At 33.5% G+C, this 19,269-nt stretch overlaps 2 long non-coding RNA genes across 7 annotated transcripts in view; one reads left to right on the top strand and one right to left on the bottom strand.

Moving 5' to 3' along the window:
- Nucleotides 1-19,269, top strand: part of LOC120300277 — a 145,662-nt gene that overhangs the window by 94,224 nt on the left and 32,169 nt on the right. For 5 of the 6 annotated variants that reach the window (XR_005554621.1, XR_005554623.1, XR_005554619.1 and 2 more), the window contains one exon: nucleotides 9,202-9,267. The exons of the other annotated variant lie outside the window; for it this stretch is intronic. This is a non-coding gene — a long non-coding RNA (uncharacterized LOC120300277). The remainder of the gene's footprint in view (nucleotides 1-9,201; nucleotides 9,268-19,269) is intronic. 6 annotated transcript variants of the gene reach the window in all.
- On the bottom strand, nucleotides 9,279-18,736 carry LOC120300296. Its single transcript, XR_005554625.1, has 3 exons — nucleotides 18,667-18,736; nucleotides 18,033-18,165; nucleotides 9,279-9,535 (listed from the first exon to the last, which is right to left on the bottom strand). It is a non-coding gene; the product is annotated as an uncharacterized LOC120300296 (long non-coding RNA).

Here is a 19,269-nt window from a genome sequence, read left to right as displayed (position 1 = left end):
CAAGGTAATTACCATCTATATTTTAAAAACATTCTCATAATTTTCAGGAGACACTATATTATTCTTGTCCAGCTTGTTGCTCTCCAGATGTGCTTGGCTTTAATTTCCATAATCCCCCAGCCAGTATGGGCAGATTTTTGGAGCTGAAGAAATCTTAGAGACAACAGTAGCTCTAGAAAGATCACCCTCAGTTTTGGATTGTCCTATATCATCCTCACCATAATCTATAATACAAAATAAGGAATTCCAAAATTAAATCAAAAATAGCAAGTTTCTAACAGACCTATATAAAATGGTCATACTCTGCTTAAAGATTTCTCAACATATAAGCAATGTACTTACATTGTCAAGAAACAGTAATAATGTGATTTGTCTCACTGAGATATCTTAATTGGTTTAGGAGCCTCCTTTGACATTTCCACTAACAAGAACTGGTGGACTACTGGTTGAACAGAAGAATCTTTGAAATAACGTGAATTGAAGTGATGGGTCATGTTGCTTCACAAGGACACCTCACAAAGTTGCTTCATTTCAATCATGGAAAAGCTTTCAAAAATTTTGCACAGCTGTATCTTGTCCAAACACCTTGTCCAAAATTGGATTATTGGTGAAGGCTAAAAATGATCCAATAAAATTTAGCACAATGATGGATTTTTAAAAAGAATTATTTCACTTTTGCAACTTTCTTTGTAAAGAGGGATTCCCCATTACCTTTACACAGCTTCCCTATCACTTCAGAAGCAAAATGGAATGAAATCATTTCTCACATTCAGCTTCTAGTCATCAAGTAAAATAACCACATCTGGAGAAATCAATGTGCCTGCCAACTGCTCAATGTGAAATATGAACTGCATTTAATTATGTGTATAGAAGCCTCACCAACTGGGTTCCTCTAGGTGTGCTACCTAGAGGATTCTGAGTAATATCATCTCAGTTCATTTAGGTGGCACTGCAAATGTTATTTTATAGATTTATGACTAATGTAAAAATCAGTAACGATACATCTACCAGAGATTAAGTCTTTTGTAATTTGATTTCTTCTGTTTGTGTGTGTGTGTGTGTGTGTGTGTGCCTACAGTAAGACTAGAGTTCAACTTAACAGGATTTATCTACTGCTGAACAGGATTTATCTACTGCTGAAGTTGAACTATCAAGTTTAATCTACTTCCCACCAAGGAAGTAATACAAACAGAAATAAATTAAGAATGTTGTCACTTCATCTGAAGGGGGAAATGTCTGATCACTTCTGAAATCCAAACGGTAGAGACATTTACATAAGGATGATTCAGCACAGCAATGCTTATGTTTTTGTGTTATTCATATTCTGATTCTTATATAACTGTACTAATATTAAAGATACATATAGTTTATAAATGTATTGATTTATTTCAGTTTATTTTTCTGTCCATTTCAGTGTCACACAAGCATCTCAAGGGCTCTGCCTCTGTCCTCACTCACTGTGCCCAGTGACATAATCAAGTCTTTAAGGCTCTACAAAAGGCCAACCAGGTTGGAGCCAATCTGATGTTTAGGGGGAGAAGGCGTCATAACATAAAAAACTCTTTTTGTGGGTTCCACCAGAGAGCATTTTTTAGTAGATCTCCTCCAAGAACTAATTGGACAAGTACATCCAGCCCCAAGTCATAAAAAGCTTTGTAGATAACTACCAGCCTTCTTCTCCATATGATCTCTCACAGCCTCCAAACACTGAGACAGGGTAAAGATATAAAGTTGGGTATTACCTGCATACCCCCAACCCCTATTAAGTGAAACTTTGGATTATCTAATCAAATGTAATAAAGCATCTAATGACTTTCAAAAGTTCCTAGATTATTCATATTGGAAGCAAAATCAAGCAAGGTGGCGCAAGGGAACTTGTCATCCAGCAGGGACTTTGTGCTTCTTTGTCTGCAATAAGCTGATCCTCACTAGTAGGTGACCAAGGTTGTTTTAAACTGGGTTTTCTGTGTTATAAAAGCTATCACAAAGCTGATTTGAAAGCTGTGCACTGGTATACATAAAGCAAGAATGAATGATGGTTAAAACTAAGCTTGAGCTGAAGCAATAAAAGGCACTGTTGAAGGCCCAGCTGCAGTGTGTGTTTATATACTGTATCTGGAATCACAGGGATAATGAAACTAATTTAGGTTCAAAGTTACTGCAGACATTCAGCTATCATGGCATTATTGTCTGCATGCCTTCCCTCCATCAAAACATTCAAGGGTACTTTTATAAGAACTACAAAGAACCAGTCAATTGATACCATTACACTTCATGCACATGCAAACTGCAAGCTTGTTTAGCACAGCCAATATAATCTAGCATTTACTCATTAGCTGAATCATTGAAATTGAAACTTGGTAAATCCCACCTTTAACAATTTACATGTACTTGTTTAGTGCAAACATTTAGATTTCTTTGTTTTTATTCAAGTTTTGCACAGTCTTTTCTAACAGAAAGAATGTAATCTGCATTTTAATGCTAGGGTTTTTTGTAGCCTGTTTTAAAAAAATGTCTTAGAAGATTGAAACTATGTAGGATTCATGAATGTTTACAGGTAGAAAGTGCTTGATTAGATATTTTAGATAAATATATGGATTCAAGAATGAAGGGTATTTATTTTGACCAAGCACACCATAGAAATCCAATTGGTTGGAAGTAAAATAATAGTCTACAGTGAAAAACAAAAAAATAAACATAAGTTAGGATGATTAAAGACATGGTAGAAAATCATGTTGATGTAGAAAATAGAACATTTTTTCTATTCAGCACTTGTGCAAAAGATCCAAAGATATTTTAGAGAGTTTTCAATGCATACAGATGCTATATTTGTATAACCTGTTATTTATAAAAAGAAAGAACTTGAGCAAAAATGCAATTAACTTTGAGAAAACATGAAGGTAACTGAACATAGCTTATATTCACATTCTAGTTCTTAATGTATATGAAATGCAAAACAGAAGAAATAAATGCTTATTTGATCAATTTTTTTCATGACAGCTGTGAACAAAGTTTTATTTACTTAATGCTTGAGAATTCCTTTTGACTCTTTTTTAATGCCAGTTGCTTGTTTAACAGAAATAAATCTGACCCCAAGAAAATGCATCACTTTTTACTTTATATCACAACATTAAGCTGCACTTTAAAAGTAAGAAATTTCAGTCCTTAACAGATAAGTTTGGAAATAGTCTCCCTAAACCCAATACTACAGCTGCATAAAGTTTTGATACAGTTTGGACTGAATTATCAACTAAGCTTAAAATTGCAATATAATTATTGTGGCTGGAAATTGTGTTTTAACATCTGTTTGTACAATTATTTATATAATTGTATAATTATAATTGTATAATTATATTTATGAAATGTACTAAAAAGACCACAAAATGAAACTTTTTTATTATCTGAAAGGAGCAATAGAGAAACAACAAAAAACCCAAAACACAGATGCATAAAATTAAACCACAATCACAACCTTCCTCATACATTCTTACAGTGTGTTTCAACTTTGATGAGCAGAGTGCTCTTCCAAAATCTGTAAAGTTGTTAAGAGAGTCCCCAAGGGGAGCAATTATTGTTAATTATTATCAGGAGTATTTGCAGGCAGGGTCAAAAAGTCAAGATGGCAGCCACAACTGTGTGATCAAAGTATGCCTAGTAAGTATGAATAAGATTGGCCCCTTAGTCACATTCTAGAAACAAATGATATTAGGTTTGAAGTTTGTTCTGTGTTAATATGGGTCACAATGGTACTAATTTTATAAACACATAGATATAATGTATGTATGAAAAGATGTAATTAGAGAAAACTGCTTTGTAACCTTATTGACCTTTTGTTGCCAAATACCATAACATCCACTCTTCCACCATGATGTAAAAGCCAGTTGTTTTCTGTAATATTTAACTATAAAATAATATCAAGTAAAAGTAAAAAGATAAAATTAAGGTTCAATGAATTAATATATTTATTTTGGCAAATGTAAATTTACAGTGGAGCTAGTAAGGTTTTTAGTTACAGCAAAGTAAATACATACTAAATCAGGATACCTGAGTTACTGCAGATATTACTAAACTCTCATTCCTAGGCATGCTTCCTAAGGATGCTAGAATTGTAACTCTTCAACATCCAATGTGCGATAGTTGTTTGCTCCTTTCAAAACATTTTAGCAAGGAGAATGGAAAAACAATTTATAATTCAGGCAAACAATAACACATTAAATCTTCTCACCTTATTTTTATGAGTATAAACTCCATACTATTATATGCTGTAATCTGAAATGTCTAGTTTCTCAACACAATTGGTGTTTTGTAACTGCAATATGGAAGAGTCTTCAGTCTACAAGAGTGAACAAACAAAACTGAGCACATCTAGAATATAAAGAAGAACAGCTTTTTTTAATAACTGCAACTAGCAATCCTGTCAATTTCAGATTATAGCAATTTCAGATTATTTCAAGCATACAAAAGTTGACCATCCATGTGTACAGATGTGACCGGTGTGTACCAAAAAAGAGACAACGGTGACCATGTTCATGCAATCAAAGCCTTGTCCCCTTTTTTGTGACATGCATTAAAACATACACTTTGATCATAGACTGAAATTTCTTTTTTAAGCCCCTTCTGTGGATGCTCCTGCATAGGCCAATACTTCCTAGGCATCTGCAGGTAGGGATAGCAAAGGAACCATGTTTTACTATAAATCGTGAATGATTAAAGTCGGCAGTAGTAAGGATGAATAATGGAATGTTCCCATATAGGATAAGCATGGGCTAGGAAGTCTAAACAATAGGATACTCTTGAATGGATTACTGATTATATTTCTTTCTAGTAAACCCACTAACATTGTCAATATTACTGGAGAAAATTCAACTAACTGAAATTATAGAAATCAATGTTTGGGGGAGAATTTCTAACTCATTAATCTGGATTTTCATTTGTAACTAAAGTAGATAATGTTCTTCAAAATTAAATCTTTTAATAACAGTTTCTGATTCTCTTGAAAAATATAATCTTTTCTTCCAGACTAAATTAAGGGCTTGAGTTGCACAACATTTAATTGTTAGTACCAATAAATTAGGGTAAGATTAGTGTGATATACTGGTTAAAAACACTGTGATTTTAATGTGCCCCTATTCCCCAGTATGGAATACCTATGAATGTCAGTTTTTCCATGGTCACTTCCTTTGATGCCTGCCCAAAAAAAAGGTTTCATCATGCTGTTTATATTTTTTAAGTATTTTAAGGTTAACAACTGGGAAACAGACATGGCACAAAGCAAAGAAACGTCCTCCAGCATTATTTCTGTGAATCCACACACAGTATGTCTAAAGTGGCTCTTACAGAAAATAAGAATAATAAATTGCAATCCACTGTCTTTTTGTGTTAACGCTTCTAAAAAAAGACTAATATAAGATAGGGATAATAGGTAATGTCTTTGAGTATGGAAACAAAGAAGTACCAGTCAATATTTTAGCAAAATAATGCTTTATCATTCTTCTCTATTTTTGCAAATAAGCAAAGGAGCCATTTTGAAAGAGGACTTCTCAACATGTTCTATTGGAAGTGTATTTAGCTGTATATTTGACTGTCTTTCAAATTGTGGAAATAGCTTACTTGCTAAAACAAGCATAATGCTTTGAGTAATGAATAATATACATGCATGCCTCTCCTATTTTGCTATCTGAAAATGCTATTTTTAATCTTTTACATTATTCAGGAGCAACTTCTTTATCATTGATAGAAAATAAATGCTAAATATACAGTCCAGTTTTCAATACATACTAGATTAGTTTCCCCAGCCTAGTGGCCTCTACAATAGCATTGCATTTCCCAAAATGTTACTTTACATATCAAATGCATGCTGGTTTTGTCCCACTAAAGTAAAACAAAAGTTCATGGAGTTAAATATTTATAGTGAACATCTGAGTTTTGAACAACTTGCAAAGATTATTATAATTATTAGCATTATGTTATTTTTTTACTTATACAATAATCATATATTGCTTTCTCATAGAGAATTAAGACAATAAACCAACCAGGAAGGATAAATTATTCAAAATAGATAGGCAGCTGGAAAAAATTCTCACTCTAACACCCATAGTCTATCTTACAACTTCTTTTAATACAGTAAAGGGGGAATCTTAACCTTTTGTTTGTTTTTTTTAAAAATTCTATCCTTCTCAAAAATGAACTCATGGCAGCTGATCTCTCAAAGTTTAAAAACAATAGTTAAAAGTAAGGGAGGTCTGTTTAGTTACTGTCCATGCCCTATAGAAAAAGTATTGATATAAAATTATTGATACACTTGAATATTAACGCTATTATATAAATGCCAGATGGGGACTAAGAGGTTTCTGTTTCTTCCTTAATATCAGTCCTTCAAAGCATGCTTTTAGAAGTTATACTGATGTTTTAGGGGCTACACACAATTTGTTTCTTTTACTTTATACAAATGGTGACACCTGAAATGATATTCCCTTTCATTAAAATTAGTTGATTTTAAGTTAAAGTGGATGTATTTTTTAAAACTGTGTTATGTATGTATGTATGTATGTAAGTATGTATGTATGTATGTTTGTGAAATCGGATATAGAAACTGATTTGACAACTTTTATATTTTAAGGCTTTTTTTATTATCAGCTTGGTGAAGCTTACTAAAAGAGACACTTCTTTTCACATCCCACTCTTGGCACCTCGGGGTTCTCTTTTAGCCATATCAGCCTAATGGAATTAAGGCTGACATGTTTCAAGTCCATTCCTTTGTAAAAGGAATGCAAATCAAAGTCTTAGATTTCTTCTGTAAAAAACAAAATAGTAACAACAACAACAACCCCCTTGAGCCATCTGTGACTTAAAAATTTTCCTCGATCCTTTTACACGTCTGTATAAAGACAATTAAAAAGGGAGCACAACAGAACAAATCAACTCAGCTCTAAAATCTATTGCTGCACATGAAATGATGGAGCCTCACTGAACGGGAGTGTGACCCTGTGGCTTCTTGCAGTTTGAAGCTAATTGCTTTGGTCAGGATGGGAACGTCTGGAGGTCCACTGCAGTGTCCCACCAGCAAGGCTTCAGTAACTGAGCTGGCTGGCAGAGCATGAGCCCACTTTGTAGTGACACAGCAGGCTTAGACACCACCTATTCTGCTTTCGAAACTGTCATACATAACAACTTTATTGTGCTAAATTGAACTTGAAAGCAACCAAAGGCTATGAGAAGGCTATGAGAAAAGCATGCTGTCAGTGCTGGCAAAGGCTGACCTGGAGAGTGGGCTCAGAGACAGGAGAATAAAAGATCAGGGCCCATGAACACAGCATATTGTTTCATTTTAAAGCATGATTCCCATACCCAAGAAAATAGTAAATGTGATGTAAATTTATTTAAATAGATTCCACTAGTAAAAAGTTTGCCAGCCGCTCTTATCCAACTTTCCCAGCTTCCTGATTCGTTACATACAGTGGGAATATAATGACATATAGCCATCATTGTAACAGCTTCTTTGCACAGGCACAATGATGATTAATAGCTAGCAGCAAATTTTCACATGGGCTCTAAAGCACTATAGTACTAAGCAGCTAAACACTCCCAAATCCCCCTTTTCTGTTTTTCTGAAAAGTCCTCTACTTGTACCTTGCAGTTATGAACAAAGCCTATCTTAATTCCAATCAGCTTTTCTCCATTCAAAGAGATCTTCTCTTTTTCATAATTGATTCATGTGCATTTTTAGTCCTTCAACACGCCTGAGCTATTTTTCTCCTTTTTTGTGTACTTTTCAGCTAAGCAGAATCATTTAAGCCATAATTTGTTTTTTTTAAAGTCATGAATAGATTTTTTTCAATTAGTTCAAGTTTAGTTTTTTTTTAAAGTAGGGTAATGCAAAACTGAAGAAAATAACTCTACTTCCTGAGGTCTTTGAAATGAGTTGCCTTCAGGGTCTGAGGCAGGAGCTCAGACTAAAATTCTTGCAAAGATAAGTCAAGGATTTGAGAGCAACAATAATACTAGTTCTGCTTAGTATACTGGTTCCTATTCCCAGGAAAAGCTTAGCTGAGAAGGCAGAATAGAGAGTTTCTTTATTTTTCTAACACTTTGGGAAATGTTAACTTAATAGACAAAAACAAATTTGAAGGTGTTTTAGGTTTGTATGTTTATTATACCTTTAAAATAGAACAAGGCTGTCCTATTATTTCAGAATTACTTGATTTTCTACAGCTAGCCAGTTTGCGTAGAAATTATGTATCATACAGTACAACCAAAGTCCACATTTTGCATTCAGATTTAGATGCTTTTCATATTTGTAATAATTTTGTTTGGGGAGCTATTTTGTCGTTACATCTGCATGAGAAATGCAATTTTTTTCTGAGTTGTGTTTTCAATCTATTCACCATTAACAAAAACATTGTGACTAATGTAACTTGGGGATTATTGTTGTCCAAGTGTTGTCATACATTCTTAATATTAAATCGCAAACAATTTTAGGTATACTATATTTTTAGATTCTTTTTTATATCTCTGTTGAGCAGCACTATACATATATACTAAGTCAATTAATTTAAGAATTATTTTATAGAAGATTACTGAATGATGTGCTGTTGAGCCAACAGAAAAGTTAAAATCAATATATTTTTAAATCAGGTGTAATGTTATTACCTTAACTGCAGTGATTTAATCATGAGTTAGTTTGGAATCATTGGAAATTACTTTGGAGAAAATGAGAAATTGGAAATTACTTTGGAGAAAAAGTTGTGCAAATTAATTTAAATCTGAATCATCATTATATCATATTTTTGTATACTATTAAGAACTTGATAAATGAAACAGAAATTTTCAATGTTTTTATATGTTATAATATAAAGGATAGGTGTTTTCTAGACAATTTATCTGAGAATGCAAACCTCAGATCAAATCTTCATTATGGTCATAGACCAGTACATAACCTGGGAAGTGCATTTCCCCTTCAGCTCCCAACTTTGGGCTTACTTGAGTGTCTCTGATGGCTCAAGCATTTCTGAGTCTTTTTTATTTTTAAAGGACTGAATTTCACTGCCATTTTTTTCTAATCCAATTTAAGTGATTTACTCTATTTTTAAAACCCTGAAATTTTGGGGATCTAACTATATGAAGACAGATCTTTTCTCATACAGCCAATTTATGATCTAAGATTTTTGTATAAGCTCCTATTTTGCATTCTTATCTTTCCAGAGATGGTAAGAATAAGCAGCTGAATTCTTGAATGAGTTTGTATTCTGGAATGGCTTCTTCAAAGAGGTAAACCTGGACATTATGAGATTCTGGTAGCAATTAATATTTTTGTAGTTGACATTTTAGAGGATTATATTGCATCATTTCATTGTCCTTTTATTTATTGTTATGAGATATAGTGTGTATTGTATTCATATTTAGTTTAAGTAATTATACATATTGTATACCACAATGGAAGCCACTGGATGCAGAACTCTTGCAAATTTAAAGAAGGAACTTCATCTTCTTTCATCCATCTCAAAGATCTGACAGTCAAAAATTTCAGATCTGAAAACTGCAACAAAAACAACAATAAAAATAGCTGCACACATTTAAGATGTGCAATTTTGAATTGAACTTAAGAAAAAAGTGTTTTGCAATGAGAGATAGTATTTGAATAGCAATTCTTTTAGAGAAGCTTCTTTTAAAGCAGCACTTGGCTGTAACACCAAATGATTTTAATACAGTTCCCTTTGATTAATACTAGTGATGAAAGGAAATAAGCCTAGGGGATATATGCCATGCAATATAAATTCTCAAGGAAAGCAAAACTAGCTTTTTAGCTGCAACCACAATGTGTCATGACATTTGCATCACTGAGAGACATTATAGACAGTTTTCTCAAGTTTATATTATCATCTCTAGTCCATTATTTTTGTTTCATTTAAATTGCTCAGAATATAAGAATTGTATTTTCTTATACATTGTAGAATATATATTACATTAGTCATTAAATACAAAATACTATCTCACCCACAAAAACAAAATTCTGAAACTGCATATAAATCAATGTAAAATGTTCATTGGTTATGAATCCAAAATTTCTCAGACAAAATAACAAACCTAAATGATGTCCCAGGGTATCATATTTTGCATTCAGAGCTCTGAGATCATTCCAAAGGATATAAAATCTTATATAGCTAAAGAAGTCCCCAATGAATGCACACTGAAAAGATCTATGAGAGTAGTTGGCTACAGGAAATGTGTAGCATACCTTCTTGATGTTTTCTGGTGGGTGAGTATGTGAATAACTCTTATAAGGGACTCACAATCTTAAGCCACATACTCTTATAGGGATAAAGTAATAATTGATAGATGCATTACTTTATTTTTCTTAAAGACAAATCAAAATATTTACTTCTGCTTTGAATGGAATACATTCTTAAAATGCACACTGGGCTTCAGTTTTGATAATATAATTTATTCATTAAAACTTACATGAAGGTTAAAAGAATATAGCCTTTCTCAATCTGATATCCTTCAGATATGTTAGCATGCCAGTTTCAAGAATCCATAATTAGTACAACTGTATTGACTGTAAATTTGTATACCATATTTCCTCAGTCTAGTCTGCCTCACAGGGACCAAATTGGATGAGAATAATATATAACCTCACAATACTAGCAAGATATTTCTTGTATTGAATGATTCACATCAAAAATATCCAAGTAAAATAGGAAAATGTGCATAGCTGGAAAAACATGTTGCTTATTATATATGTGAAGACTATTGTCTGGACAATGCTTAACAATCATGTGAAAGTTGTGTATTGGAAGGCAATGAATGAAATGTCTGCAAATGCTTAAATACGGTTATTCAGATTAACTTGATATATTTTGCTGTTGATGTTATGTCAGTAATTCTACACATTCATCAGTGAAACCAATTTATTTATTTATTTATATTTGTATTTCATATTTCTAAACCATTTTCAAGAACTTTTCATTGTTATTTTTTCTGCTTACATATTCTGTCTATGCTTTATTTTAGCTTTATTATATGTTGCAATGTGTTCTCTCTCTCTCTCTCTCTCTCTCTCTCTCACACACACACACACAGAGAGAGAGAGAGAGAGAGAACACATTGCAATATATAATAAAGTTAAAATAAAGCATAGACAGAATATCTAAGCAGAAAAAAATAACAGTGAAAAGTTCTTAAAGAATTCCTAGGAGAAATTTTTTTTATTCCATACATGTAAAATATAATGTAGCCTCCAGATGAACTTCTTTGGGAGAAAACGTCTACAGTCTGATCTTCTTTTGTTGGTAGGGGCACTTAGACAAGAGCTTCAGTTGATGACCTTGTAATATGAGGCTTAATTTCAAGTAACATGTTTGGAGTTATTTGGGTCTTATTTTCTAATTGTAGAAGTGGGGTTCTGTCATATCACTGTTGTATCAAATCAGTCTCTGTTAACCGATCAGATGACCTATTTGGACTACAATTGCCCAATCCTTTTGCAAAAAACAGCATTACAAGAACTCAGCAGATTACCAGAGATTATTACAAAGTTTATTTCTGTCCCAGGCATTCTGGTGATAATGTCCATAGATAATAGATTTCACATTTCCATCATTTTCAATAGGATGATGTAATTTGTAGGTACCAACATAAATTAAGGGTTGTCTCATGCCATGTATACTTGAAATAACAAGGCAGTTATGAGCACCTTTAAACTCTGAACCCTAGTAATATAGAACCTATGTGCCCCACATTTTCTGAAATCTGTACCACCACACTGAATTTTGATGGCACAACTAACATGCAGTTATATTTCTAAACTAGGACAATATATGACAGTATCATTCAGTCCCTCAACCATATGTATTTGCAGCTAGCTGTAATAATGAACAATAGTAACATGTGCATGACATCATAGTGCAACCCATACCCTTTCATATTTGCCTTCTGATACTGGATTTCCATTAAATCATGGGCTTTGGGTCATAATGTTATGAAGTATATTTTATCAACTGTCACCCTTTTTTCTGCCCTTCCCCCCCACGCTTTGTTATTTGTAATTTTAATTGAGTCTTTGTGTGGGGATAGTGTATTGCTTTCCACATGCCATTACAACACTATTTGACCCTTATGACATTCCAGGTAGAGTGATTTTTTTTTTTTTGCTAGCTACTAATGTCTGTCCTCAGAAAACCTGAACTCTTTGTTTTTGTTTCTTTTCAGCTAGTCTATTAATACTAGACCATCATTCAGAAAACAATCTAGACTCTGAAAGCAAAATATTCAGTAAGCTTAGACACAAAAAGCTGTTAGTGTTTTGCTAAAGTTAGACTGTGTTTGTACAAATAAAGGGGAATATAAATAAATAAGCACACAGAAGATTAATATGTGGGAAATTATTTGTAGTGCTTCAAATTCTGATATAATGATATTACTATAAACAAAAATGTGAAATCACAGTTGCCAGTTCTTTAGCTAGTGTTGGCTTTTATAAACACCAAATTCTTCCCAAGAACCTAGGATGTCCTTATATATTGGCACAGTGTATGTGTGGTTCCAAATAGTGTACTCTTTTATAATTGACAGATGGAAATTTTTCAAATGCTGTCCAAAATTTTCTTTATGGCAGCTTGTATGTTGATAACCATGGGACTACCTTGGCCAGTTTATACCATAAAATTTCGATTTCAGTTTTGAACTCTGTGATTTTCTCCAATTCTTTGTCTTCTATATTCTGTTAAACTCTGGTATCAAATTAATTATCCACATTTTCTTCCTTTCAACCACGTTAAATCTCATATATTATGAGCCAAGACTTTTTCAGTTTGTTTTTGTAAATCCCACAATATTTGAACCAGCCATTTTTTATTTATTATTCTTATCTTTTATTGAACAGTCAGCCAGATGTTTAGACTGGGTTTGGCATTTTTATCCACCTATTGAGTCTTTCCTAAGGAACTGGATGAGAAGATTTTTTAAAATGATATTAAGATGTAAGTTGTTTCAAATAAAGTTTCCTTTTGGTATTGATGATGGTGCTCAAGTGGTGTTTCAGTTGTTTTGGGATTGCATCCAAGGCGCCTATTATCTTACATATTATCCTTGCTTCCCTTTGCCACAGTCATTCTACTTCTATTTGCAGGTCTTTGAAGGTTATTTTCTTCAGTTCTTTCTCTTTTATTCAGCTGTCTCCAGGTAGTGCAATGTCCACTATCCAGACTTTTTATATCTGTCTTATTGACAATTGTTAAGTCTAGGCACAGGTTGGCAACCTGCGGCTCCGGAGCCACATGCGGGTCTTTGAGCCTTACCCTGTGGCTCCCAGCCTCCTCTGCCATTTGCAGAGAGAGACAGAGACAGAGATAGGCACTTGCGCTTCTCTCTCTCTCTCTCTCTCTCTCTCTCAGTGTGTGTGTGTGTGTGTGTGTGTGTGTGTGTGTGTGTGTGTGTGTAAAAAAGAGAATGGATTCACGGTGTTCTCTGACAAGCTGAAAAGCTTATTGGCCAGGGCTCCTCCCTTTGCTGCGTCTCTGCAGGAAGCAGGAAACAGGAAGCAGGAAGGGCAGGAGAGAGCTAGCTAGCCCAGCTATGCTGACTCAGGAATTCTGGGAAGTCCATGAGTCATAAAAGAGCCAAGATTGCCTACCCCTGAGCTTGTTGGAGAACAGCTTGAAGCCAGGTTGCCAGGTGAGCAGAAGATCGGAGAGAGGGAGACAAAGAGAGAGAGAGAGGAAAGAGAGAGGGAGAGGAGAGAGAGACAGAGAGAGAGACCCTTTTGACATCTAAAATGAAGATAACACTGCATATATCCTTTATATCATAAAGATAAAAAAGGATATATGCATTGTTATCTTCATTTTAGATATCAAAAGGGTTTTGCGGCTCCCAGTGTTTTGTTTTCGGTGGGAAATGGGTCCAAGTGGCTCTTTGAGTGTTTTGGGTTGCCTACCCCTGGTCTAGGATGTTGTGTGGCAGATGCTTCTCTATTTGCATTCTAAAGTCCCAGAGCTCTTTAGCTTTTTTGTTTTCTATTACTTTGTCTATTTTGTGATCTCACTGGTTCTTGCTTGGAACCAAATGGTATTTCTTGCAGATATTCCTGTGCAGCATTGTTGCTACTTTGTCATGCAGTTGTCTGTGGTCAGTCTGTGCAATGTTCTTGCAGCAGCTAACTAGGTGGTCCACTGTTATTATTAAGCTGTATTAAATCTATCTGTACATTCTTTATAAATACATTCAATCTAGAGTTCTAAATGGCATGGAAAGCAGTGTCCTCTACTGTGGAAAGGATAAAGAAATAATGATGAAGAGATGGACTAGCATGGTTCAGTGTCAGATATGACTTGGTGATGGTCTAAAGCAGTGGTTCTCAACCTTTCTAATGCCGTGACCCCATAATACAGTTCCCCATGTTGTGGTGACCCCCAACCACTTATACATCACCGGGTGCCAGGGGCGTGGCCAAAGAAAAGGGGGAAAAAATGACAGACAGCCTTGTTTGGCGACCCCCGTGAAATGGTCGTTCGACCCCAAATGGGGTCCCGACCCACAGGTTGAGAACCACTGGTCTAAAGTCACTGTATAAAGCTTGGTGGCCCCTTGTTAAAAGGCTACACCAGAAGGTGTCACCAAAGTTCATACCAAAATTGGACCTTGGTTTGCCACAAAAATTTAAAAACATATATGCATTTTAATTATTTAATAATGAGAGTAATGGGAGCTTGCTGTAGGTCATTCTAAGCGGGTGATTAAGTTGTTTGATTGTTGTCTTGTTTTATTATTTTATAGTTCTATTATTTTTTATAATTATTGGGTTTTATTGCTATTATGAGCCTCCCAGAGTTGTTTTAAGATGGGTGGCAATGCAAATCTTTTAAATAAAGAAAATAAAGATATTTAAAATGAAAAATACAAATTATTTTCAAGTGAATGGTTGTAAGACAGGTGACATATAAATTTAATAAATAAACAGATTTTTAGAGTATTGCTGTTTTGGGGGAGGAGGCTCTAATGATATATATTGAATCTGAGATTCATCTGCAAGAGGGACATTAATTAGCTTTAATAATCTATTCAGGGACAGATACATGATATCTATATATCTCGCTTTCTCTTTCTCTCTCACACACACATACATACCATATGTGTAAATCCATAAATATACACTCTTTCAGGAAAAATATTTAAAGAACTGAACTAAACAATTATGTGAATAAGCTAATATCAACAGCAACTGGGAAGATATGCTATCAATAATCTATTCCATGTTTCTCTTTCTCATGCACACAAAGGAGGTGTTGCTAAAACACCTCTTGTGGGAATGATGTAGATTGTAGCATCAAAAAAGCAAGTTTTGAAGACGTGGGAAAACCAACTGTTAAAATCAAGAATATGGAAGTAAAATTTACTAAGATATAATTGTTTGTTGTTATTCCCAGTCTTTTGTTAGTCCTGTTATTGATTTTTTATAAAACACTGAGTCATATTTTATACACAATATTTATTTGTTCTTGTTTTTACAGTAATCAGTCAGTTGGAAATGGTAAAAAATGGAAGTGAGGCTTTCTATACAGAACTGCTTTGGAAAGATTGATATAAAGTAATTTTGGAGATATTAAATGAAAGACAAGGTAATATCAAAGTCATCCTGCCCAATAGCATAACAAAATGGGGTAGTAATCAATTACCAAAACACCTTTCTTTCTCTGGTTTCTCTGGTATACAAATTCCTTTGCCAGATGCTAAAATAAGATGCCTCTAATAATGTGCAGCGACTAAGCAAGACAACAGGCTATTGTTGCATCTAAAAGTTTGTACTATAACAGATTTAATATTACATAACCTTTCTGGACTAGGGAGCTTCTTTATCTGCCCCTTAAAACATGTTTTGGTCAATAGAATACACCATGTTATTCTGGTTAACAACGACAAATTATCCTTCTTGATAATTTGGCACTACAGCAAATCACATGTTCAGAGTGAAAGAAAAACAATAACCTTAAGTTAGAAAAGCTCTCCCAAAAATCTATTCTATAATATTATTTTTCTAGTTGTACTAACTTGAATTGCAAAAAATTATACATCCTGTTCCATACTATTGTTTTTCTTCTTAGACAAACATGAAAGAATTGAAATCCAATCTATATAATAGTTAATTCAATGTGTTCGTTTGCTGAGGTAATGGCCAGGGAATTAGATGTATTTCCAATTAATAAGATTAATAAGGAAGAGATCCTATACTAATTTGAGAGCAAGCTTCATTGAACTTAATAGACAATGCAGAGTAGATGTTCATATAATTTTGCTATCATTTTTTCTGTTGGGCAAATTGAGCCTTGTACTTTAAATGAAAGTTACATTACATGATATCTTACTGCCTTTTATATTTTTATTTATCATCATGATTGAAACATAAAACTCATGCTACAGAGGTATTAATGCTAATTGTTCAGAACTATAAGCATAAATAATTATGTTACACTTTCCAAACTCATGCTGAGGAACTTTTAAAAGTATCTTAATTTTTCCTATGCATAATTTAGAAATACAGTGTCCTCCAAGTACACTTTTAATAATCTTTATTAATGACATAACTAAATGCTTTACAAAACTGAAATATCATCTCCCTTTCAATAGGAATATGTCTTTTTCCCCTTTAAAAGGGAAGGTGAGTGGAAGATCATGACAAAAACATTCTTATGTTTTGTTTACAGATAAAGCCATCTAGGATATCTTTTGTTCTAAACATTATTTTTGAAAAGTTGAAGAAACTGCAACTTTTGAATTGCACTGGGTGATAGATTTCCTAAGGTGCCATTTAAAGTTCAAGTCAGGATAAATATCTGTATCTCATTTTCATCTAACATCTGCCTTTGCACATGACTTAAATTATGGGCACATATGATAAGATCAAGATTTCAAAGACACTATTTGGGGTTCGATGTGCAAAACATTACGCTTTCTTGCTTTAATCTGATTTGTACAATCAAGAGAAACCTGAGTGTTCTTTCTAGGAAAATCTGACATTAATAGATATAAATGGCACAATAACATTGTAATTCAGATATTGCTCTTGGGCTTCTTCGGCATTTTTTCTAAGTTGTTTGTTCTGATGTTAAATTCCTGGTGCAATGTTTAGTTAACATCACCCAAAGTCTAATTTCAGATTATTCTATAAAATTTTTCTATATAATGAGTTTTTAATTAAACACACCATTCTACCAATCTGCTATGCATATGGTAAATGTATTTCCACACATATTATGAATTGAATGATAATAATATCAATATTAGATAGCACATATATTAGATAGAAAGCATAATAGCTAAGTCTTGTCTTTTGCATACATGGAAAATTGTCTGATTGTCAGGTTATTGTTTTTGCTTTCATTAAAAATAATAAAATAAAATAAAATACATTGTAGACAATGAACAGAAATTTGGAAATATAGAAAACAAGAAACTGAAGATTAAATTTAATGTTTACTGTAATATGTAAGAAGGCTGTTTTTTCATGGACATTAATAGATGCAACCATTTAAACTATTTACATAAGAATAGATGGATTGCCATTCAATAGCCCTGGTGAAAGTGGACTTCCTGAACTTCTTAACCACATGATCTCCTACTCACAGAACCTCATATGATACATTTAATGTCATGGAATATATTGCAATGAATTTATAAGGAAATAGAAGACATCAGTTAGGGTGAGGCACTAAAACTGAAGAGTGGTAAGGCAAGTAGGTTAATACCATGGACAGAACCTGTCAAAGACTTGAGTTTCAGGACCATGGAGAGAAATCCTGCTCCTGCTAATTTTTAGAATTGATCAAATAGCAATGCCTTCCTATAAAGCAGTGTTTTTCAGTCTTGGTCATTTTAAGATGCTGGCTGGGGAATTCTGAGAATTGAAGTCCACACATCTTAAAGTGGCCAAGATTGAAAAACACTGCTTAAAAGCCAACAAAGTATTTCTGGAAGAACCATTTTCTAAGTGCTGTGATTGGCTATTGAACAGCCAGCAACCTTGTTCTGCTATTACTCACTTTTCTTGTGGTGCTGAAGTGAGAAACAAAGTGGAGAATATTTCTCAGGGATTTGCTGCTAAAAGTTTGAGAACCTCTCCTTTGAATGTGGGGAACAGCAGGACCACTTCGATAGGATGGATAGACTGAAAAACTGAAGAAGAGGGCATATAGTATTAGAGATGGACTCCGGTGCTTTATTGAATTTGCTGTCAGCTGAGTCTTCCATTTCTATTTCCCACCTAACAAGGAAGATCCTAAAGGTATTCGCATCCATATCATGACTAGCAACCAAACAGACTCATTATTCAGTAATGAGGTAGCAAATTCTTATTCAGTCACCAACTAGGGACTGACCAGGTCAACTCAGTAGTTTCTGCACAAAATCTAAGAGAAAAAGAATTTAGTTGCCCAGTATAACTCTGCCTGTCAGTTAATTATAAACATAGAATATTGAGTAAACTAATAATTTTTACTGGAAATGAAATAATGATTTTTTTTTAAATTTTGAAATAGTTATAAATATTTCTATCATGCAAGACTTAGGTGGGTTGTACTTAAAATCTGCCTTCTCTTTTATTTCTTAAGAAAAAAAGATAAAGTGGAAAGGCAGAGGACAGCTCTTGCCTTTATGTTGTATTCTTCTATTACTTACATTTATAGTAATTTTATAGCTGTTTTTCTTGTATCTTATGTCTGGGATTTTCTTCATGAGTCATAGTCTGAAATTTCAAGACATTAATACATGTTTCTGATGCTTAAAATAAGACAATATAGTTTCAGAAATTGAAATCTAATGTTGATTCCCACAACTATCCCCTTATTCTACCCCCACTCTTAGTCTAAAAAGGTAGTTTATTTTTAAAGTTACCTATTCGGGTTATGTTCTGCCTTGCTTTAAGCATGTATTTAGCCCATGAATATATAACCTGTCTTATCTCAAAGAGCTCCTGTAGCAAATTTAATGTAAAATAAATTATCTCATCAAGGACAGCACAAATATAATAAATATTAATCCTTTGAAACTTTTTTACATTAAAACTAAAAATCACTATTTGCCTTTCAACTTAGTTTATATATTATTATTTTATTTATCAATTGTATATGCTAGTCATCTCATGAGATGTAATGTAAAGCCAATCTATACATATGAAATTAGAATCCATAAGTATTAAAAGCAACAAGGCTATGCTGCAGCATTTTTGGCCATTTATTTGGTTATCCTTCCCTCTGTCTCTTTCTCTATCTTTCCATTTCC

This window comes from Crotalus tigris, unplaced genomic scaffold (genome assembly GCF_016545835.1).
Source record: "Crotalus tigris isolate CLP2741 ecotype Arizona unplaced genomic scaffold, ASM1654583v1 scf7180000017613.987060, whole genome shotgun sequence".
NCBI classification, from domain to species: domain Eukaryota; kingdom Metazoa; phylum Chordata; class Lepidosauria; order Squamata; family Viperidae; genus Crotalus; species Crotalus tigris.
This window is presented reverse-complemented; position numbering and strand designations above follow the sequence as displayed.